Genomic DNA, 21,214 nt, shown 5'->3' on the forward strand with positions numbered 1-21,214 from the left:
GGGTTCTGTAAGACATAGAAGGTACTTTTGGTTTTAAAAACGAATGACATAAAATCAGCACGGTACAGCAGTACAGATGAGATTGACTGTGTGACGGGCCTCAAAATACATTAGTATACAAGTGCTTCTCAGGACGTCTTGCAGAGTTTTGTACTTGGTTGTACCTTGTCTGTGATGGAAGATAATTCCAAATCATTACTGGAACTGATGATGGACTTAAAGATTCATAGAATAGGAAATAAGCAATGAAGAAGATGAGTACCAGCTACAATGGCATCCAGATTTCCAGGTAAACTGTTTGTAGGGCAGATACGGTTAAGTGGCAGAAAATAAATACAATTCAGTGTATAAGTCAGAAACAAAAATGTCTTGAGTTCAGGGAAGGAAGCCTTTCAAGTGAGAAGCAATGGCACTGAAAGAAACTGAGTATGAATTCACAGTTAGTTGCTGTGGCAGAGACTACTTCTGTGCGAGGGAGCATTATGTAAGAAGGTATCTGCTACCTCTGGTTTTATCTTTTGAACTTGCACTAAATATCATGCCCACCTTGGCGCATACTAATGGAGAAGAGCACTGAGAAGTATGGGATAGTGTGAGAAGTATCACAGTAAGAAGCACAGGTGTAAAGGAAGACTCAGAGCTGTATTTGTTGAAGTTTGTAAGATGGTGGTGGGGTATGACAGGAATTTGTTAATAGAGTACTTCAGTATAACAGGCAAAGGTATACCAAGATGTACACTGTGTTGTTGTAGAAAAGGTTCTTTCCCTTCCAACTACTGTCGTATTCCGTCTCAAAATGTTTTAGTGCCTTCACCTCATGCAAAGCTTGCATCTCATGTCAGCACCTCTGTGACCGCTTGTGACGAAATTCGTGTTCCACTGGTTTCCTAAACTCACCCCTATCAGTGAACATTTTTGTATCTGTCTGATACACTTACATGCTTGGAACACCCTTCCTTGCCTTAGCTCCCTCTCCACGCATTTATTTTCATTTCAAACAAAAGTTCTTGCATGAGGACCCACAACTATCAATTCTAGAGTAATGTGATAAAAAGCAATGAAACTTAAGGGAAAAACACCGTCCATTCTTCTGTGCATTTGACCTTATTTGACACCATTACACTGGTTTAAACCTATTTGCTGCTTGATTCTAGTTCGCTTTATCCCATGGCATCATTATTTTTCTGAGGTGCAAATTGTATGGTTTTTAGCTCAGATAAAGTGTATTCTTTATGTACCGTACCGGTGATGCTGGCAGGCATCAAACAGTTGTGAGCCTTACTTGGGGTTGTGGTACTGAGCAAAGATCATCCTTATGTGCTGTCCCCACGTATACATATGCCATGTAGGTGGGAATTTTGAAAGTGCATCTGTATTTTGGCTGGCTGAGGCTTGCTAAAAGTCTGTAGAATTTATAGAAGGAAAAAGAAAAACACCCAAATCCAAACATTCTGCACTTTAAGACTGCTGTTTGAGATGACTAAGTATCACAAGTGCGCTTGAACAGTTTAGTTCCAAACCTTTCTTACTCAGTTCTTTTTTTCTTTTCCAAATATTAGCCATTTTCTCTTGTGTGCTTTCAGTTTTCGTGGATCTTGTGTTCCCAGAGGGTTATATGACACATTCGGGGGGGCACAAAGCATTTTTGGTGCCCAGATCTTCTTTGCTGTAGGGAGAATTTCTGCAAAGTGAGAAATCTGGGGAAGGGGAGAATGATCAATGGGAAAACAGGAGAAATCTTTCCCTTGAAAATAAGCAGATGAGTCTGTATTTACTCATCAGTTAATAAGGCATGACTTATACTTTTAAATAAAAGCATACTGAAAATAATTGTCAACATTTTTTTCCATAAGCATTTAATGATGAGATATGAACGGTTTAAAGTTAGGAAAGAATTTCATCTGGAAAACCATTCACAGGTGCAGAGTTTGAGACAAACCTTGATTGCGAACATTACTTAACAGTAACAATTCCAACTTGTTTTACAACAGATTTTAAAATGGTAAGCTGAAATGACCGAGAATGGTTTCAAATCATCCTTGAATCTTGGAAGAGCCTGTTGGCAAATAGGGAATGAGCTGATGTGAGATCTGTAATAGTTCCCAAGGTGCAGAAGAGGGATGTTCAAGGGAATGGGAAGGACCACAGTGGATCGGGAATGGATAGTAAATTACAGATGAGAGGATAAGCTGTCTTTACTGGTTCATGAGGTGAAATTAGCTGTTATGTTAGTTCTATTTCTAAGGTCGGTGTGATGGAGAGGGATATTTGACTCAGCGTTTTTCTACAAACACAGTTGGTTCGTGGTTAAATCTTGAATGGTCTGGAAGAAAAAAAATGTTGTTTTATTTTGGCAAAACAGGCTTGAAAGTCTCCCATTGGTTTGGGATTTAGTACATTAGTGTATAGGATATTTATTGTAGTCAAAAATAGGTTGGATGTTAGGAAGAACTTCTTTACTGAAAGGGTTGTTAGGCATTGGAATGGACTGCCCAGGGAGGTGGTTGAGTTGCCATCCCTGGAGGTCTTTAAAAGACGTTTAGATGTAGCCCTTAGTGATATGGTTTAGTGGAGGTCTTGTTAGTGTCAGGACAGAGGTTGGACTAGGTGATCTTGGAGGTCTTTTCCAACCTAGACGATTCTGTGATTCTGTGATCTTGTTGAGGCATGATGTTTTGGTGTGTTTATAAACAGTAGGATCGACATACACAGCTAAAATAATTTGTGTTCTTGTAACTTTCCTTTGTGCCTTTATAGTTTCAGGGTTGGACTTTTTTTAATGATAAGATGTTTTACGACTGTGATTTTTTAATGATCTTTTTGGTTTGTAACTGTATATGCTGCTAGCATGATTCAGAGATACTTTGAGGCAGTGGCTTGATCTGCATTCCTCTTCTCTTATGGCATTTAGATATAATTACAATTCTTAAATCCAGATCACCTTTTCTTATGTTCTTGTGCGGTGCCATTACAGTGAAGCTTCTGTCTTCACTGGAGACCATAGCTGTTATTTTAAAAACAGTAATAATACAGTATGAATGCTCAAAGAAAAAATAAAAATACACTAACTGTTTATCAAAACAGCCTGTCAAAAGGCTGTCCTTTCCTATAATCTTTGAATGCTTTTATTTTTGATATCCGAGTACTTTATTGTACAATCACCGTCCCTGCTAATGATCCCTCTGTCACTTAAGGGCAAGGATAACAAGGTCACTGGGGAGAATAAAAATTAGAGCAGAACACACTCTTTCTGTGTGTGTTGTTTTGCTCATTGAAGTATCTCTCCTTTATAATCTTTATTCTCCATAACTTGTAAATAACATGATTTGACAGAAATATAGATAGCCTTACTCTGCACAGTAATGAATGCTCTAAGAATTGTGATCATTTGGGAAACTGTGCCAAGAAGCAGAGAATTTTGTCTTCAGTCATCCAAAAGTGTGCATTATAGAGCTCATCTTTGTCTTTGGCATCTATCAAACAGCTTGCTGGAAGCAGCAGAGGTAGTAAACAAAGCATGTTGGAGGAAAATGGTCCCCCATGGGGAATAATTTAAGGCCATAGTGAAGTGTTGTTTTCAAAAGACATCAAATTACATTTCCATTGTAATATCAGACATATGAAATGCATGTAGGATGAAGAGTTCAGGTTAAAAGGGGCTGCTGCTCCTGTGTTTGCTGAAAAGCTCAACAACTCCCATTTATCTCAGTATCTCACATTCTGGCTCTGTGCTAGCCTGCAGTACATCTGCCAATTTGTTAGAATATTATTTAAGACATGATAATATCTTTTTTATTTTCTGTTTTGATTTTTCTTTTTTAGCTGTCTGACTTATATGTACAAAAGCAGAGTTGAATAAGTAAGTACAGTTTTATTATCTTCCAACTGGGCTATTTTTATGTTTCCAACTGTATCCAGTGTGTCCATGATATATTGATAGACAGGATGCAGGGATCTCTAATAAAGAAATGGGGAACTGCAACTACAGCTTTTGTTTTTTTCCTTTTTTTTTGAAATTGTTTGCTTGAAAGAGTTCCTTGACTCTTCTGTCTCTTTGTGTAGCTGGAGATTGCATTTGGCCCAGGCAGTGAATTGTGTTACCTGAAAACCCAATTTCTGTCCAGAACCCTTAGCAAGAATTCTTGCATTCTCGTTAAGTCCAACCCCACAACAAGTAGTAGGTGTACACAGTTGGAAGGTGGTTTATGAAGAGGATAAGGAGGTGGGTTGTGGGTCATACTTTGCACTTTGTCTGTCAAAGGTCTTATTATGCTCTCCCTTTGTGTCATCTGCTTAGAAAAAGATTAAATTTTAATGTAGTGAAAAAAAAGCTGCAGTAAACTGCTTTGAGCTTTTCAGAACTATGAAGGGGTCATTGTTTAGGGAATATTGAAAGGTAAAGTTTAACAAAAGGATTCATAGGCTGAACCATTGTTCAAGCTAGAGACCTGTCAGATCTATTACACTTTTAGCCAGAATTCTAACATTTCTTTACATTAGTAAACTAATTTCCAGTATTTCCAGTTAATGTATCAGAACCTTCCAAATAGCAAACTACTGAAAATCACTCACCTACATATCTTTTATTGTTGACTTTATCTGGATAGTCTTTTTTTTACTAGGATAATAATATTTAATATTATTTACTGAGGGGTTAATTGGGCTACTAGAATGTGTAAAGACACAGTTCTTTAAGATATGTTATCCATCCTGCAATCTCTGTGATCAGGACCCACATTAATTTGCTTTTGCCCACACTCCTCATCTCTTCTGGATGCTGAATTCCCGCCTGCTTCCCGTTCCAATTACAGCCCCATTTCAATGCTTTCTTTCCAGGAGCCAGACCTAATTCCGTGGTTCTTGGAGCCTGGCAAGGGGGAGTGGGATGCTAGGTGTCAAGGGCTCTGCTCTGGAGGGCTATACCAATGCTCCGGACAGCAGATACTGGGGAGTGGGGCTATTTTCCTTGTCATCTTCTGTGCCGCATAGTTCAATGGGCTAGAGAGCTAATTGTGTGCCTGGGTGTATTAGAGTACCAACCGTGTCTGACCTGGAGCATCAGGGATGCTCCTGCACACCGAGGCGTGAAGTTGTGCATTGTTATGCATTGCTATGTGTTGTTCACTGGGGACTTCTCAAAGGTTATCTGAAGTTCATGCACAACCGTACTGTAGCCCTGCTCGAAACTGTTACTTGTGTAAAAACTGCTACCTCAGTTGAGTAATCGACTGCTGTTGTGCATTTACTTAATTTGGGGGGGTTGTTTGTTTGTTTATGTTGGTGGGGTTTGTTTCAAAAACACAGATCAGTTAATGAACTAATACACTGCCACAGTCATTCAAAAAAAAAAAAAACCTTCACCTACCGGTTTTGGAAAATCATCACCTTTTATGTTGTATTCATTTTGTTTGTCAGCCTAATTCATTGTGTAAGCATAGCAGCAAGCTTGATGCTTGGTTCACTGCTAACTTGGTAAATGCTCCCTCTTCCAGTTAGGTGGCTGGTGTCAGATCTCCCATCAATGTGTGCGTCTGAGTTTTCAAGGTGCAGCAAGAAAATATTATATTAGAGCTTTTGAAAAACACACCTTAGAGGAGCACTAGCATTTTAGTGTTTTCCAGCTTCTGGAGGTCAGAGCACATGATAAGCAATTTTTGTGTTGTCACTCAAGAACGTTTGTCTGGATAATTACTCAGTTCAGATCCACATTACTTTGAAATTCATGGCTTTTAAATTTGAACTGGATATTCAAAAAGTGGAAATGCATTTCAAGTTCCTTCATTTGTTTTTATGATGGTAGCATTTGGTGCCAAATGGGGCATTTTAATCACTTTTTTAATGCTGAAATTACTTGATTTTTTTTTTTTTTTAGCATTCCACATCAGAGAACTAAGGTAATTAGAAGAAAAGATTCATTTGTGTGTCTGTAGAGCTATACTTAACAGTCTAGTGAATTGTCATTTGAATTTCAAAATAGAGACGTACAGGTTTACGTTTAAAAAAAAAAAAAGGCCTCAGCAAGTATTTTTTTGCAGGGCAAGCACCACATGTAGTTTTATGGTATGGTATATGAAGGTGATTTTAGCTTTCTAAGGAATACGGAGTTAGAAGTAAACCTGCATCTGCACTCTGCTGTTTTGTTTTTTCATCATTGAAATTGCATTGATTTCAAAACTACAGGTGTGAAACTTTCCTCATTAAATCGCCTACTACAGTTGATAGGGCATATCCATCTAAACCATTATCTTTTGTCTGGAAAATTAAAAAAAAAAAAAAATGTTGCTGATCTGTTTTTTTTCTGTATCATTATAGCAAAAAAAAAAAAAAGGATATAAGAGAAGGCATCCTCCTAAAATATTTAAGGTATTGGAATTAGATGCATCTTTTATAAAAGTAATATTTATGGAGACTGAGAAGAAAGAGCTTTGCATTATTTGGTATTAGATGGTTCTTATAAGCACATCTAATGCAGCTGTTGAATGTAACTGTAGTGTGTGAGTACTCTTGTTTGTATTGATTATTCCAATAAGATCAAAGGTAATACAGCTACATTCAGGAATGAGGGAGTAAAGGTTTTGGGGATAGGGCTTAAAATTCAACATACTGGCTGTGAAGGAAAAGCTTGAAGAGACCTTGCTTCATAAGAACTGTTCTGCTGAAGCTTTAATTTCTATTTTGTTGTTGTTGTTGAAGGTGAAACACTTGTGCACCCTTCATATCTAGAATTTCTCACCAATTTACCTTCTAGTGATTAAAGCAGTCCGGTTTGTTTGCTTCACTAGGTGTCAGGAAGAACAGCAGGGAGATGGAGGGAAGGTAGTTGCTCGTACAGTTTTTGCAGTTGGCGTGTGGGGTGAAGCAGTGGCCCTTTTGAAAATGAGTGCTGAGCTCCCACCTGGGGCTGCAGGATCTCCACAGAGGATCTCCTTAAACTTAGCAAGTCGTTTTGACACTATGGCAATCCCTGGGATAGGGTTGGTACTGTGCCTTCTAAATTTAGATTTGACAATACATGATAGTGCCAGTGAAATATATGTCTGATAAAGTTTTTACTAGGTGTTGTGGTTTAACCCAGCCGGCAGCTAAACACCACACAGCCGTTCGCTCACCCTCCCCCCTCCCTCTCTGGGATGGGGGAGAGAAACGGGAAAGTGAAGCCGGTGAGTTGAGATAAAGACAGTTTATTAAGACAGGAATATAATAATAACAATAATAATAATAATAGTGATAATGATAATAGTATTAATAATAATAATGTGTAAGAAAACAAGTGATGCACAACGCAATTGCTCACCACCCGCTGACCAATGCCCAGCCTATTCCCGAGCAGCCGGCCCCCCACCCCGGCCAGCCACCCCTATATATTGTTTAGCATGACGTCAGATGGTATGGAATACCCCTTTGGCCAGTTTGGGTCAGCTGTCCTGGGTCTGTCCCCTCCCAGCTCCTGCTGCACCCCTAGCCTGCTCGCTGGCAGGACAGAGCGAGAAGCTGAAAAGTCCTTGGCTTGGTGTAAACACTGCTCTGCAACAATTAAAACATCAGCATGTTATCAGCGCTCTTCTCATCCTAATCCAAAACATAGCACCCTACCAGCTACTATGAGGAAAAATTAACTCTGTCCTAACTGGAACCAGGACACTAGGCATGCATGCCAGCTCTGGAAGCAGCGAGACATACAGGAGTCTCCAAAAGTCACACTCGTAAAGGCCCAGGTGGCAAAGTCAGCATTGCTACCAGTAAATGCCATGTGCCAACTCAGTGTATGCTTAATTTGGAAAACTTGTCCCAAATTTTGTAACCTTTGTTGTTACTTAGTAAGAGGCCTCCAAAGATGTGAATATATTTGGCTTACTGGTTAATCTCAAGGGTGTTTATGCTTCTTAATTATTTTTTTTAAAGTTCTTAAAAGAAGTTAATGGACTCCAAGTTTAATCTTATTTAAACTGTTTAACATTTTGCTTCTAGGCACATGTGTTTTCATTTTGCATTTGTACTACTACTGTTCGCAATAGTCAGAGTGCCATAAGTAGCACCCAGTGCATCGCAAGTGGTTCCTTTTGCACGCAGCAGTTTCTGTGCTTATTAAAAAAAAAAAAGTTTCTTTTCTTTAAATAAAGGATTTGATTTTTTTATTAGACCTAGAGGCTATTAAGTTTTAAATGCCATTTGTTTTTCATTAAAAAGGATTTTCTATTTTAAATCCTTGACTTATTTTTATTAGAAAAGTAATATTCAGCTTATTTTTTTTTTAATTTATTGGTGCTTTATCCATCAGCTAAATACAGAGCTGTAATCCCATATGACAGAGTGTGCCTTGCTGTGTGTGTGGGTGTGCACATGTGTATGTACATGGTTATTTTTATGCTTCCATAGTTCTTTATTTTTTCTCTTTTTACTTCCCTTGCTTCCTATAAATTTGTCCTAGGACCTTGGTCAAAGGTTCATTTATATTCAGATATAAAATGTGAATATAAATACTGTTCTGAAGGGACTAGTGTTGATCCTTCTTTTATTTCACTCTCTCCATAATTAGAAACGCTCTTTGAATGTACTCGATAAAAGAAAAGTTTGCACTTGATATGTTTTCCTCAGTTCATCTACATGTAGTCACAGTGCTACCTCTTGTTTGAAAATCAGACAGATGAACCATCTGCTGGAGGCATATGAGCATTGTAGATAGGATCAAACCTACAATTTATCAGCCGTACCCTTGTTAAGTGTTGTCATATTAGTAGATAATGATCTCAGTTGTGGCTTTAGGGAGGAAGTGGGAGGTGGCATCAGAAGCCTGAAAGCTGTTAAGCTAAAAGTAACGTGTATTCCCAGTAGATCTCACTGACAGGAAACTTTGATTTGGTTGTAATGCAGTTATAGTGGAGTAGAATCCAAAGATCTTAACCACAAACGTACACTAAAACAGCAGATTGCAATTTCTGCAACTTCTCTATTTTGAGGAAATTTTATGCCAAGTGTGAGGCTCCCACACAACATCCTAACTTTTGAGTGCTATGTGAAGGAGACATTCCTTGGCAGTGAACTGTGTAATGCCCTCGCTTGGGAGGGAAAGAGGCTGTAGGTAGCCCCTTTGCTAACATCCAGAGCTCTAAGTGTTGACGTCTGCTTCTTTGAAGATTCACTTGCCATAGCGTGTTGCAGAACTGATAAAGAGATCTTGATGCTGTTTGACAAACTAAACATGTTTAACTTAGGGTTATGGCTCAAAGTTTTCATTTTTGCCTGTCACCATCATCAGTATACACCCATGTGTTAAATTTTGATTAACTGTGTCTGTAATCAGTAGATGTTAAAATATAATTGTGTGAAGAAGCAGTGCTATAATCTCCAAAGACATGGCATAACAGTTACCACACTAGACACAAATTAGCCTATGGATTTGCATCTCAACACAAAACTAAGACAAAGGGAGGTGATACAGTCCTGAAATAAACTGAAATCCACAGCAGGTTTTTCACCTGTTGATATTTCTGACTAATTCAAACAGGTCTTACTGTACTTACTAGAACTGTAAGAGAATTAAAAAAAAAAAAAATCTGTTATGCAAGTTAGATTATGTAATAGTCCTTTTTACCTTTTGTTTATTAATTATAAATTCCAAAATCTTGCAGGGGTGTAAGCCTCTGTTGAAAATCTGAAATTATTAGAACTGCAGTTTGGCATCTTCACTTCTTTCCCTGACAGATTGGGCTTGGAAAAGTAGTTTGATATGTGTATTTCATACTCATATTCTGCATTAAATTTGCTGAACTATTGTTGAGTTAAAAACATTTAAGATTTTCTTGTTTTGTTTTGATAGTTCACTTCTGTGTACTCTTTTCTCCCTTATGTACAGAATTATTTGTCCATGTAGTTTTCACATGCCCTGGCTACTAGAGCTGAGAAAAATACTGTGGTTAAGCAGATTGATTTCAGTGGCAACTATTGTTGTTTTAAGAAACCAGTTCTGCAAATACTTCAGGTCTCTGTAAATTTGAAGTTAAAGGTCTGCAAACAAGTTTTTGGCTTAATGCCCTAACTGTGGCAGCTATGGTATCCTTTCTTGGCCAACTGATACTTGGAAGAAAAAGAAAAAGAAAAAGAAAAAGAAAAAGAAAAAGAAAAAGAAAAAGAAAAAGAAAAAGAAAAAGAAGGAAACAAAGTAGTTCTGAAGCTGCTAACACACAAAAAGACTCTCAGCTCAGCCAGCAGAGGCCTACTAGGCCTGCTGCATCGGGGGCCTTAGTGGTTTGGGCCTGACCCTGAAAGTAAGCAGCTGTTTGATGAAGTTTAAAGGTTGCAGCCTTGAAAATCCGTTTTCCTGTATTAGCCTTATAGGCCTGATTTTTATGATTGACATAATCTTGTGACATGTCAAACAGAAATGCTCTCCAAGACAAAATTTGGATCCCATAGGTTTCTACCTTCCTACCATGTTTAGGAGCTGTTGCTGAGAGAAGGAATTGTATAGGTTAAGAAAAACAGTGTTACAGGAAATTTGGGCAGGAGATTATTTGTCAGCAAGAGAAAGGGAGAAAAAAATTTTGATGAGGGGAATAAAGTGTTCTAATCAAACATGTCCGTCTACTGCTATTTATTTTATAATTTTATTTTTCTTCTGAAAAGGTGCCATTTCATTTCTTTGCACATTTTTGTGTCTGGATACTGTGACGACCTTTTTCCCAGCAGTCCAGAAAAGTGAATTTTGAGAGACTTGGTTGAAGACAGGCAGAAATTATTCAGATCTATGTCATGAGTTTCTGGCCTGAACTTCTGTTCCCACACAGAAACCCCCCAATTTCAGATGGACCATGTCTGGTTCTGGCCCAGTGGTTTTCACTGTAGACTGAAGTATACAGCTTAGCTGGGAAGAAAACCCTAGGGAGATAATTTCAGACTCTTAACTTATTCACTAGAGAACACTGCTTCTCATACAAATTGCTGCAAATCTCTGTACTTAGTGAGGCCAACTGTGAAATGAGAATAATAATGCTTATACACCTTTGTAAAGTGATTTCAAATCTACAAATGGAAATTTAAGTTCAAAGCATTATTATTAAACGCATTGTCTGGATAGGGTAATGAAGAATTGAGAGACTCAGCTCCTTTTCTTAGCATCTCAGCTCAAAATGTATTAACTCTGGTCAATTTGTATTTTCTGTACCTCTCTGGATCTGATAAACAGCTGTTGAAAATCATATACAGCTTTGCAGTTCTACAGTTTAGTCTACATAAGTTATGCTTTTGGATTTTCAATTAGAATTTCTTCTAAAAGTTGACCGAAGTGTTGCTTAATGTGTAAAACAGTGCTTACTCTAGGGCCTCTAGAACCTCTTTCAGTTTTAAGGTAACTTTTATTTTAAGGGGGTGGCTGTAAACTGGCTATTAGCTGACTGGCAGTTCTGTAAATTGCAGTACTCTGTTTCTTCATCTGCTTTCTGTGGAGCAGATGAAGAAAGCCAAAGGTTTCTCTGGGCAATCATATTACAAAAATCATTAGATTAAGAAATAGTAATAAATGTCATACTGCTTTTAATCATCTTTCTGGTTTTAAGCCTTTAGGATTTGCGTTTTCAAGTGTAGCTTCTCAGCTGTAAAAGCCAGAAAATTGCTTTAAATAAATGGAGGTTAGTGGTAAGACTGTATGTGGGACATTTTTAACACAAAAAAAAATGGCAAAATTCCATTGATTTTTAAATCTGTCAAATACTGTGAGATTCAAGCTTTTAAAGCACTGTAAGCAGTTGTCTGTTAAATTTCAGTTTCTTGTTGAAAATACCAATATGATTCAAACTATGTTAACTGGCTGTCATGCTCACAAGGACGCTGATTTGACAGAGGTTCTGGTGGAAGACTTAAACACAGTTAAAACTGAAGCAAATACGTAGCTCCCCTAAAACAGGTAAGATTGCTTTAAGGTTTATATCTAAGCCTGTGCTGCAGTGTCATTTTGGTGTATTTTGCTTTATTTGTTATTTTTGGAGTGGGCCATTGCTCTCTGGTCCTTTCAGACTGAGTGGTAGAGTGTTGAATGTCCAAGCACTTTTTAAAAGGCAGCAATTAATTGCTGAACACTTGATAATTCCTTTCTAAATAACATTCTGCTTGAGGCTGTGGGGACATGTGGATGGATGTGCATGCACACTATCTATGTGACTTTAGAAAGAAAATATTAAAAGCAGCTGGATGCAAATGCAGTTGTGCAGAATTTTTGAATGATCACAAAATCTGTGGTGAATTTGGACAGGATAAGCACTAGAATAAGCATTGAAGTCCACTTTAAATAGTCAAATAAACCAGAAGATGTCAGGATGAAATTATTTTATGACAGTCTTTATATTCACGGCAGGAGAAGCAATAAAGATATTTACAATATAAAGTTGTGTATAAGGAACCTAAATTAGGTCTCAGAAAGAGATATTGCATATTTAAAAAGAGATGTTCACTAAGGCAGTCATGTTACTTTTCTGCTGTATGGATTTACAGTTTTGAAATGGTTATGCCCTGTAACTCTTAATTAAGCTTGACAGTTTTAGTATTGAAATTGAAGGAGCTGGTTGGAAAGACAGTTTGCAAACAAGGGCCTCTCTTAATGGTCCCAGAGCTTGTCTTTGTTTACAGGCTTTACCATATTGTGGGGGAAGGAAGAAAGTAACAGTTATCTTTAATTATACATGATCTGCAGCATGTCAAAACAAGGGACTATAAAAAAGCACAAGTTGCTTATAGTAAAAGCAGTTAGCATAGACTGTGGAGTGACTAAACCTACCAGAAGTTATTTAGATGACTGGTATCTTATGGTAAGAGATTACCATACTCATTTGGTGAGTCTGCTTGTGTAAGGAATCTACTTAAAGGAGTTCTGTGGTGGACCTACTTTCTTGTGAGCCTGAATTCGCATGATACGGTATCCTATAATGCCAGACTACAAAGTGATCCAAATAATGCCATCAAACCATTTACTTGCAAAGGGTTTTCCCAATCTTGTTTAAAAGTTAGATGGAGGTTGAACAGTGCTAGATATTCTACATGAAATAATTTTTTTATACTTCTGGAAGAATCATCAGTATTCTGGCAGCATTCTACATCTATTTCTTTATCATCAAGTAATTTTATTCCAAAATGGAAATGTTGGCCACTTCCTGATTCTAGTAAGCCCACCAAAAAGCTTATCAGACCTCTTCAGTCCATAGAACTTTGGTTTTAGATCTTATTTTTTTTTTTCTGCCAGAAGGCAACACAAGAACGTATTACAGAATAAAATCTGAAAAGGAACCTAGTACAGGTTACATAAAAATTCCTTACATGGCTGATAATATAATGCAATTTTCATTGCCTTATCTCTGTTTTAGTTTGAGTTTATTTTTTTTTAGATGTAGGTTTACCTATTTGTAAAATAGATAGAAGTATGTCTTAAATGTGTTTTGTTTGTATTGTTAAAAAAAAAAAAAAAAAGCATTAGATTTAAAGTTATAGGATGTAGAATGTCCTAAAACAGGTAGCAGAATTCAGCTGCCCCCATTGGGTAGCAAATTAATTTTCAAAATATTACAGAATCACAGAATCACCTAGGTTGGAAGAGACCTCCAAGATCACCCAGTCCAACCTCTGACCTAACACTAACAAGTCCTCCACTAAACCGTATCACTAAGCTCTAAATCTAAACATCTTTTAAAGACCTCCAAGGATGGTGACTCAACCACTTCCCTGGGCAGCCTATTCCAATGCTTAACAACCCTTTCAGTAAAGAAGTTCTTCCTAATATCCAACCTAACCCCCCCCCCGGTGCAACTTTAGCCCATTGCCCCTCATCCTGTCACCAGGCACGTGGGAGAATAGACCACCCCCACCTCTCTACAGCCTCCTTTAAGGTACCTGTAGAGTGCGATAAGGTCACCCCTGAGCCTTCTCTTCTCCAGGCTGAACCATCCCAGCTCCCTCAGCCGCTCCTCGTAAGACTTGTTCTCCAGACCCCTCACCAGCTTCGTTGCCCTTCTCTGGACTCTCTCGAGCACCTCCATGTCCTTCTTGTAGCGAGGGGCACAAAACTGAACACAGTACTCGAGGTGTGGCCTCACCAGAGCCGAGTACAAGGGGACAATCACTCCCCTAGCCCTGCTGGCCACATTGCTTCTTATACAAGCCAGGATGTTGTTGGCCTTCTTGGCCACCTGAGCACACTGCTGGCTCATATTCAGCCGACTATCAACCAGTACTCCCAGGTCCTTCTCTGCCAGGCAGCTTTCCAGCCACTCATCTCCCAGCCTGTAGCTCTGCTTGGGGTTGTTGTGCCCCAGGTGCAGGACCCGGCACTTGGCCTTGTTGAACTTCATACATTTGGCCTCAGCCCATCGGTCCAGCCCATCCAGATTCTCCTGCAGAGCCTTCCTACCCTTGAGCAGATCGACACACACACCTAACTTGGTGTCGTCTGCAAACTTACTGAGGGTGCACTCGATCCCCTCATCCAGATCATTGATAAAGATGTTAAAGAGAACTGGCCCTAATACTGAGCCCTGGGGGACTCCACTAGTGACTGGCCTCCAACTGGATTTAACTCCATTCACCATGACTCTTTGGGCCCGGCTACCCATCCAGTTTCTAATCCAATGAAGTGTACACCAGTATTAAAATGAAGCTCATGAAAAAAAGACATTCTTTCATAAGATAAATGTTTGTGAAGATTGTTGGTAAATTGCAGTCACAGTATCACAGTATCACAGATTTCTAGGTTGGAAGAGACCTCAAGATCATCGAGTCCAACCTCCGACCTAACACTAAGTACTCCACTAAACCATATCGCTAAGCTCTACATCTAAACGTCTTTTAAAGACCTCCAGGGATGGTGACTCCACCACCTCCCTGGGCAGCCCGTTCCAATGCTTAATAACCCTTTCGGTAAAGAAGTACTTCCTAACATCCAACCTAAAACTCCCGTCGCAACTTTAGCCCATTGCCCCTCGTCCTGTCACCAGGCACGTGGGAGAACAGACCAACCCCCACCTCTCTACAGCCTCCTTTAAGGTAACTGTAGAGAGCGATAAGGTCGCCCCTGAGCCTCCTCTTCTCCAGGCTGAACCATCCCAGCTCCCTCAGCCGCTCCTCGTAAGACTTGTTCTCCAGACCCCTCACCAGCTTGGTCGCCCTTCTCTGGACTCGCTTGAGCACGTCCATGTCCTTCCTGTAGCGAGGGGCCCAAAACTGAACACAGTACTCAAGGTGCGGCCTCACCAGAGCCGAATACAGGGGCACAATCACTTCCCTAGACCTGCTGGCCACACTGCTTCTTATACAGGCCAGGATGCTGTTGGCCTTCTTGGCCACCTGAGCACACTGCTGGCTCATATTCAGCCGACTATCAACCAGTACTCCCAGGTCCTTCTCTGCTAGGCAGCTTTCCAACCACTCATCTCCCAGCCTGTAGTGCTGCTTGGGGTTGTTGTGCCCCAGGTGCAGGACCCGGCACTTGGCCTTGTTGAACTTCATACAGTTGGCCTCAGCCCATCGGTCCAGCCTATCCAGATCCTCCTGCAGAGCCTTCCTACCCTTCAGCAGATCAACACATGCACCTAACTTGGTGTCGTTCGCAAACTTACTGAGGGTGCACTGGACGCCCTCATCCAGTTCATCGATAAAGATATTAAAGAGGACCGGCCCCAGTACCGAGCCCTGGGGGACTCCACTAGTGACCGGCCTCCAACCAGATTTGACTCCATTCACCACAACTCTCTGGGCCCGGCTATCCAGCCAGTTTCTAACCCAGCGAAGCGTACGCCAGTCCAAGCCCTGAGCAGCCAGTTTCTTGAGGAGAATGTTGTGGGGAACGGTGTCAAAAGCCTTACTGAGGTCAAGGTAAACCACATCCACAGCCTTTCCCTCATCCACCAAGCGCGTCACTTTGTCATAGAAGGAGATCAGGTTCGTCAAGCAGGACCTGCCTTTCATAAACCCATGCTGACTGGGCCTGATCGCCTGCTTGCCCTGCAAGTGCCGCGTGATGACCCTCAAGATAATCTGCTCCATTCCTTGCCTTTACTTCTTACATCTGTTAGAAGGACTCTCAGGGTAATCATGGAAGACTTTATGCTCCTCACCACTCTTCACCAGAACCTCTGGGGGTCTGAGCGCCCTCCAAGCATCACCACTGTGGCTCAGGTGGACCACCTGACTTCTGACCGCTGCAAAAACACCTTCTGCCTTGTGAATTTTCTGGATGGCACTCCAGATCTTGCATCAGATCTGCTCCCTTTGAAGTAGAGAATAATTTGCTTTGAGAAAACTGCAAGACTGAGAAGGGGCTCTGGTTATGAGCACTAACATCCTGGCTGTCATCCAGTCAGAACAGGTTGAAGAACCTACTGTAGGTGTTGCAGAACGTACTGTCTCAGTGTGAATTTTCATCAAAGCATACAAGGTAAAATCCTGGGAATTGATAGGAGTTTTCTCATCAGTTTTACCAGTAATTCCTGAGGAGTAAATAATTGATGGTTGGCAATCACTTTTTAATTTACGTAACTCTTTTAAACTTGGAGAACCTTTTGAATACAGAAAAACAACTGATTCCAGAGTCCACCTTGGTTTAATGCCTAGTTGAATGGTATGTGCATTTCAATAAGTGCTTGATTAGTACACATGAATTCAAGACAGTAAGAGATGCTGTATTTCATTGAAATGGCTAAAGGGAAATAGGAAAACACAAGTTCATAAACTTAACCAAAATAGAGTTTGGCCAGAATTCACTTGTGGTTTGTAAAAATCACAGAAGCCTTCTGTAAAGCAGAAGGGAACTTTGTTTTTAAGTATTTACTCACTTAATGAGTAGAAACGTAATCTTTCTGGGGTTTCATAATGCCTTTTTCCCTATTTCTGCATTTCTGAAAAAGGAATCTTACTCTCTGAACCCACAACAGTATTCTGGAGCTTAACTATTGTGGAGTTTAACCCTGGGAATATTCAGCAAATTCACACAGGACTTTGAGCCACAGTGTACTAATCTTGAGTATGATAGTTAGACTGTGTGTGCGAGGCAGAGGGAGAATTTAGTGTATACAAATAGTAAAAAATGTGCTAAGAAGGAATCCATCTCAATTTGTCAATGGGAATACCATGTGGAGAGGGAAGAAAGACAACTAAAATCATACTCTGTTAGATTTAGAAATCTTTTGCTGTGCTGCTGTTTCCTTCTTTTGTGACTCCATGTGCTGAATCTTCTGAGGATAGTCAGAGAAGCACTCTTCTCACCTGAAAGATATTTTACAAACCAGAGGTTATACTTTTCTCTGAAAGAAAATCCACATGTTACAAAGGAGACAGTGGTAAGTATAATGTTCTTTTAATGCCACGATGAAGTATTTATTCAAGTATTTACTATGTAATACCATGATGAGTATTCATTTAAGGTGTGAAAGGGAGGTTTTGATAAATAAGCTTTGGAGAACAAACCGTATCCAGGTCAGTGGACTGCAGCATTGGGCTTCCACATGCTCTTCCTGTTGAACTCTTTTATGAAAATAATTCCAATAATTAACTTTTTGCAGCAGGGAGAGAAGGTTCTGCTTCCCTTAGAATAACATCATGTCTGGTGATGAAAAAGCTGTCCTGACTGAAGCGGGATTTGGATGTCAATTCCCTCTGACAGAGGAGGGACCTGAATGTGGGTCATCCGCCTCCTGAGGGACTGCTCCAGCTATTAATCCCTGCTGATAAAAGGTACAGCGCATTCCCAGTTTTAAAAAAAAATAGATGGTTGATGCTGTGAAGCCAGATCTATTAGGTATGCTCTGAGCACAGCTACTTCAAACGTGGCCTTCAAATGAGATCAGTAGAGAAACATGGATAGCAGCGGTGTTTTGAGATCAAAGAAGGTATCCGGTTGTGTCAGCCTCTTAAACTTCAGGTGCATCTTGGTGCAGATAGAAATCAAACCTTTATGTGCCTAGAAAATGTTAATACCAAGAACTGAAGTGTCAGTGGAGTGCTCGGTGGCAGCAGAGCCGGGGGTTTGAGCGCTACGATGTCAGGCACTTAATGTGTTCGTGTGAATCTTAACTCTTTGCTCAGCACTCTAATATGTAAATCATTAGTATCTATTGAGTTTTGTTATTCCTATAGAAAATACCTAAAGATATACCTTAGATAGGTAAGATAAGGTGTTGGTATGCTGTCAGCAAAGTTGTCCTGAGTGTTTGCTGAGGGTATTGTGCTTTGTACCAACTTTCCAAAAGAGACTACTGAATAACAGCATCTGCCTTCTGTGCCTTCTTATTCCTTGGGGTCACCTTACCCTTAGCGTGCACATTGAGCTAACAATAGTGGCTGAAGTTCTCAAGTCATCTGAGAAGCTTGTATGCCGAGCTGTATCTGTAAAAATAGAAACATGCCATATAACAAGTATTGTAAGTATGGTGTATGCAGACAATGTGATGCTGCGTTTCGAAAGCACAAGGAGGACATTAAGTTTGACAGGATTATTGATCAGCTAGAAAGTGAGCAACTGTCTTGGGTTTTCTTATAAGCTTAGAACTTACTGAAAAGTAGTAATTCTGGGGGCACCGAAGCAGTTGCTGGTTCCTAAAATTTATGTAAAGTGAAGAAATATTAATATTTTGTTGAGGGGAAAAAAAGTTAAAAGGTAATGTCTTACAATAATGCATGGTTGTTTTTCAGCCTGAAGATAAAATGGAAATTTCATAGATTCTCTCTGCATCTGTTTGCGTTTTCACTTAGATGTAGATTTGAACTCCATTCCTCCTAATGGTCAGTGCCTAGAAATTTTAAACAAGAAAGTCAAGTTTACCGTAACACTATCAATATTTTTATAGCAAGCCTGTATGTCTAATTCTTGTCTTTTAAGAGCTTCCCACTGTTATCAACCTTACAGGGGGTAAAATAGGTACTATCTCAGAAGATGTCTGTGAAATACAAAGCTAAACATTACTGTTTTCATATATATATACACACACATATATAAGACAGTTGCAGCAAAAGTCCTGCACTCTTCACAGAATCACAGACTAGTTAAGGCTGGAAGGGACCTCTGGAGTCCATCTTGTCCAACCCCCCACAGCTCACGCAGGGCCACTTTGAGCAGGTTGCCCAGGCCCATGTCCAGACAGGTGTTTAGTAACCCCAAGGAGGCAGACTCTACAACATCTCTGGGCAACCTGTGCCAGTGCTCAGTCTGCACAGTAAAGAAGTTCTTGCTGATGTTTAAATGGAACCTCTTGTGTTCTAGTTTGTGCTCATGGCCTCTTGTTCTGGCAGCGCACACTGTTGAGAAGAGCCTGGCTTCATCGTCTTTGCATCTTCCCTTCAGATTTTTATAGTCATTCATAAGATCCCCCCTGAGTCTCTTCTTCAGGCTGAACAGTTCCCACTCTCTCAGCCTTTCCTCACAGGAGGGGTGCTCCAATCCCTTTGTTATCTTGGTAGCCCTCTGTTGGACTCTTTTCAGTATGTCCAGTTGGCTCTTGTACTGGGGTGCACACCACTGGACACGTTACTCCAGCTGTGGCACCACCACTGCTAAGTAGAGGGGAAAGATCACCTCTCTTGACCTGCTGCCAATATGCATAATGCAGGCAAGAATCCCATTGGCCTTCTTAGTGGCAAGGTTTATCTCTTTTCTTAAGGTTTATCTGAAATGTGAAAGGTTCTGTCAGATTCTGTGGATTCTTGGGGTCTAATTTTCCACTTCTGCAGAAAGTTGCCCTGCTATTCTACTCCCTGGTTGTGTCTTCAGCCTTAATTGGCTGGAATTTTTTCCTTACCTGAGGGTAAAATATAATGGACTAATCGCCTAGACCCTTATTTGTCTGTTTGTATAGCAGAAATCCTTTCCTTTGGCTCTTGCTGGGCAATTCGAGTCCAACTGGTAGTCTGGAGAACTGGAAGAGTATAACTGATCAGGTGATCATATATCAGCTAAAAATAAAATGTTGTTTTTGGATAATTTTAAATGTATTTGTGCTAAGGATGAAACGACAGACCTATTTGCACAAAGCACAGAATCATGGACGGATAGTCAGTAACATCTCTGGAGATGAGCACCAAGGGGGTGTGATAAACCAAGCCAAAGGCCTTGCAGTAGCAAATGGTGTATATGTCAGTGTATGTCTCCAAGACCGCCTTAGGGTTTATGTACTTTGCAAGTCCTTATATCCCTGAAATGATTATTTTGTTTTGTTTTCAGACAAGAGTTGGCACAAGCATTGTTTTAATGGATATAATAGTAAGAAGCGTGATTGTTATGATATATATTTAAATACACTGTTCTGAGGATACAATTCATGTATAATCTCATTCTGAGGTATTTGATGCACAAAAAGCAGAAGTCCCAAGCACTCAGAAATGTAACTGGGAACTAGAGAGTTTGTGTGAAAATGGTGTCCTTTCTCATCAACTGATCATATGAAAAATGCAGCGCTCGCAATCTGCAGAGGGCCATCAGAGTTAATTGACAAGTTTTCATTCCAAAGTGTGGTGCTCTTTTAGGAGCAGCAGTGATCAATAATACAGGTGGCTTGTCCCACAGGTATGGCTGTGTTTGTGACTTATTCTGAAGAATTAGTTGGTTTGAATTCATCCATGCAAATTCTTGTAGAGTGCTCTCTGGAGACTACCATGTTTTAGCTTTTCAGTAGGACCGTTTGCACAAATCCTTTCTTCCTACCCTTCTTCCTGGAATTTGCCTTGACATTGGAGAGCTGTGAAATATTTAAAAATCAATAGAATTCACATTTAAAAAAAAAAATGGAGTGCATCGACAGTGGTAACACTGCATTTGCACGAAAAACAGCTGGGTATGCATATTTGATTTATTCATTCAGTAAGTCTTAGAATGCGTTTGTAAGGTCTGTGATCCTTTTGCATAATTTGTTCTGGTTTATTATTGGTGTTGTCACTCTTACAAGGAAAATTAAATGGCTTGTTTGGAGGCTGGGGATTCAGCAGGGTAGAATGCAGCTACGCGGTGTTTTGTAAGTAGTAACTATAATTAACACAATAGCCCAAGCTTAACTGTTTCTCCAAGTTAAAGCTGACAACTACCTTGTTAGCAGGAGCACAGGCGAAGGGACTGGATTTTACTGACTGACTTTAAAGAAGTTTTTCCATTTTAAATGTAGCAGTTCAGCAAGATTTGCTGTGAAACTTCTTTTACGTTAAGCATTTATATTTCAGAGTGTTGATTTGGGATGCATAAGTTTGAAATGATCTT

The 21,214-nt window shown here is 39.9% G+C and overlaps 1 protein-coding gene across 32 annotated transcripts in view; it reads left to right on the forward strand.

Moving 5' to 3' along the window:
- Positions 1 to 21,214, forward strand: part of TPK1 (thiamin pyrophosphokinase 1) — a 329,004-nt gene that overhangs the window by 33,749 nt on the left and 274,041 nt on the right. Inside the window, exon 1 of one of the 32 annotated variants that reach the window (XM_080580510.1) lies at positions 16,989 to 17,312. The exons of the other annotated variants lie outside the window; for them this stretch is intronic. The gene's annotated coding sequence lies outside the window, so the exon portion shown is untranslated. Of the gene's footprint in view, positions 1 to 16,988; positions 17,313 to 21,214 lie in introns of those variants that run through there. 32 annotated transcript variants of the gene reach the window in all.

Source organism: Anser brachyrhynchus, assembly GCF_964034855.1.
Source record: "Anser brachyrhynchus genome assembly, chromosome: 2".
Lineage (NCBI taxonomy): Eukaryota > Metazoa > Chordata > Aves > Anseriformes > Anatidae > Anser > Anser brachyrhynchus.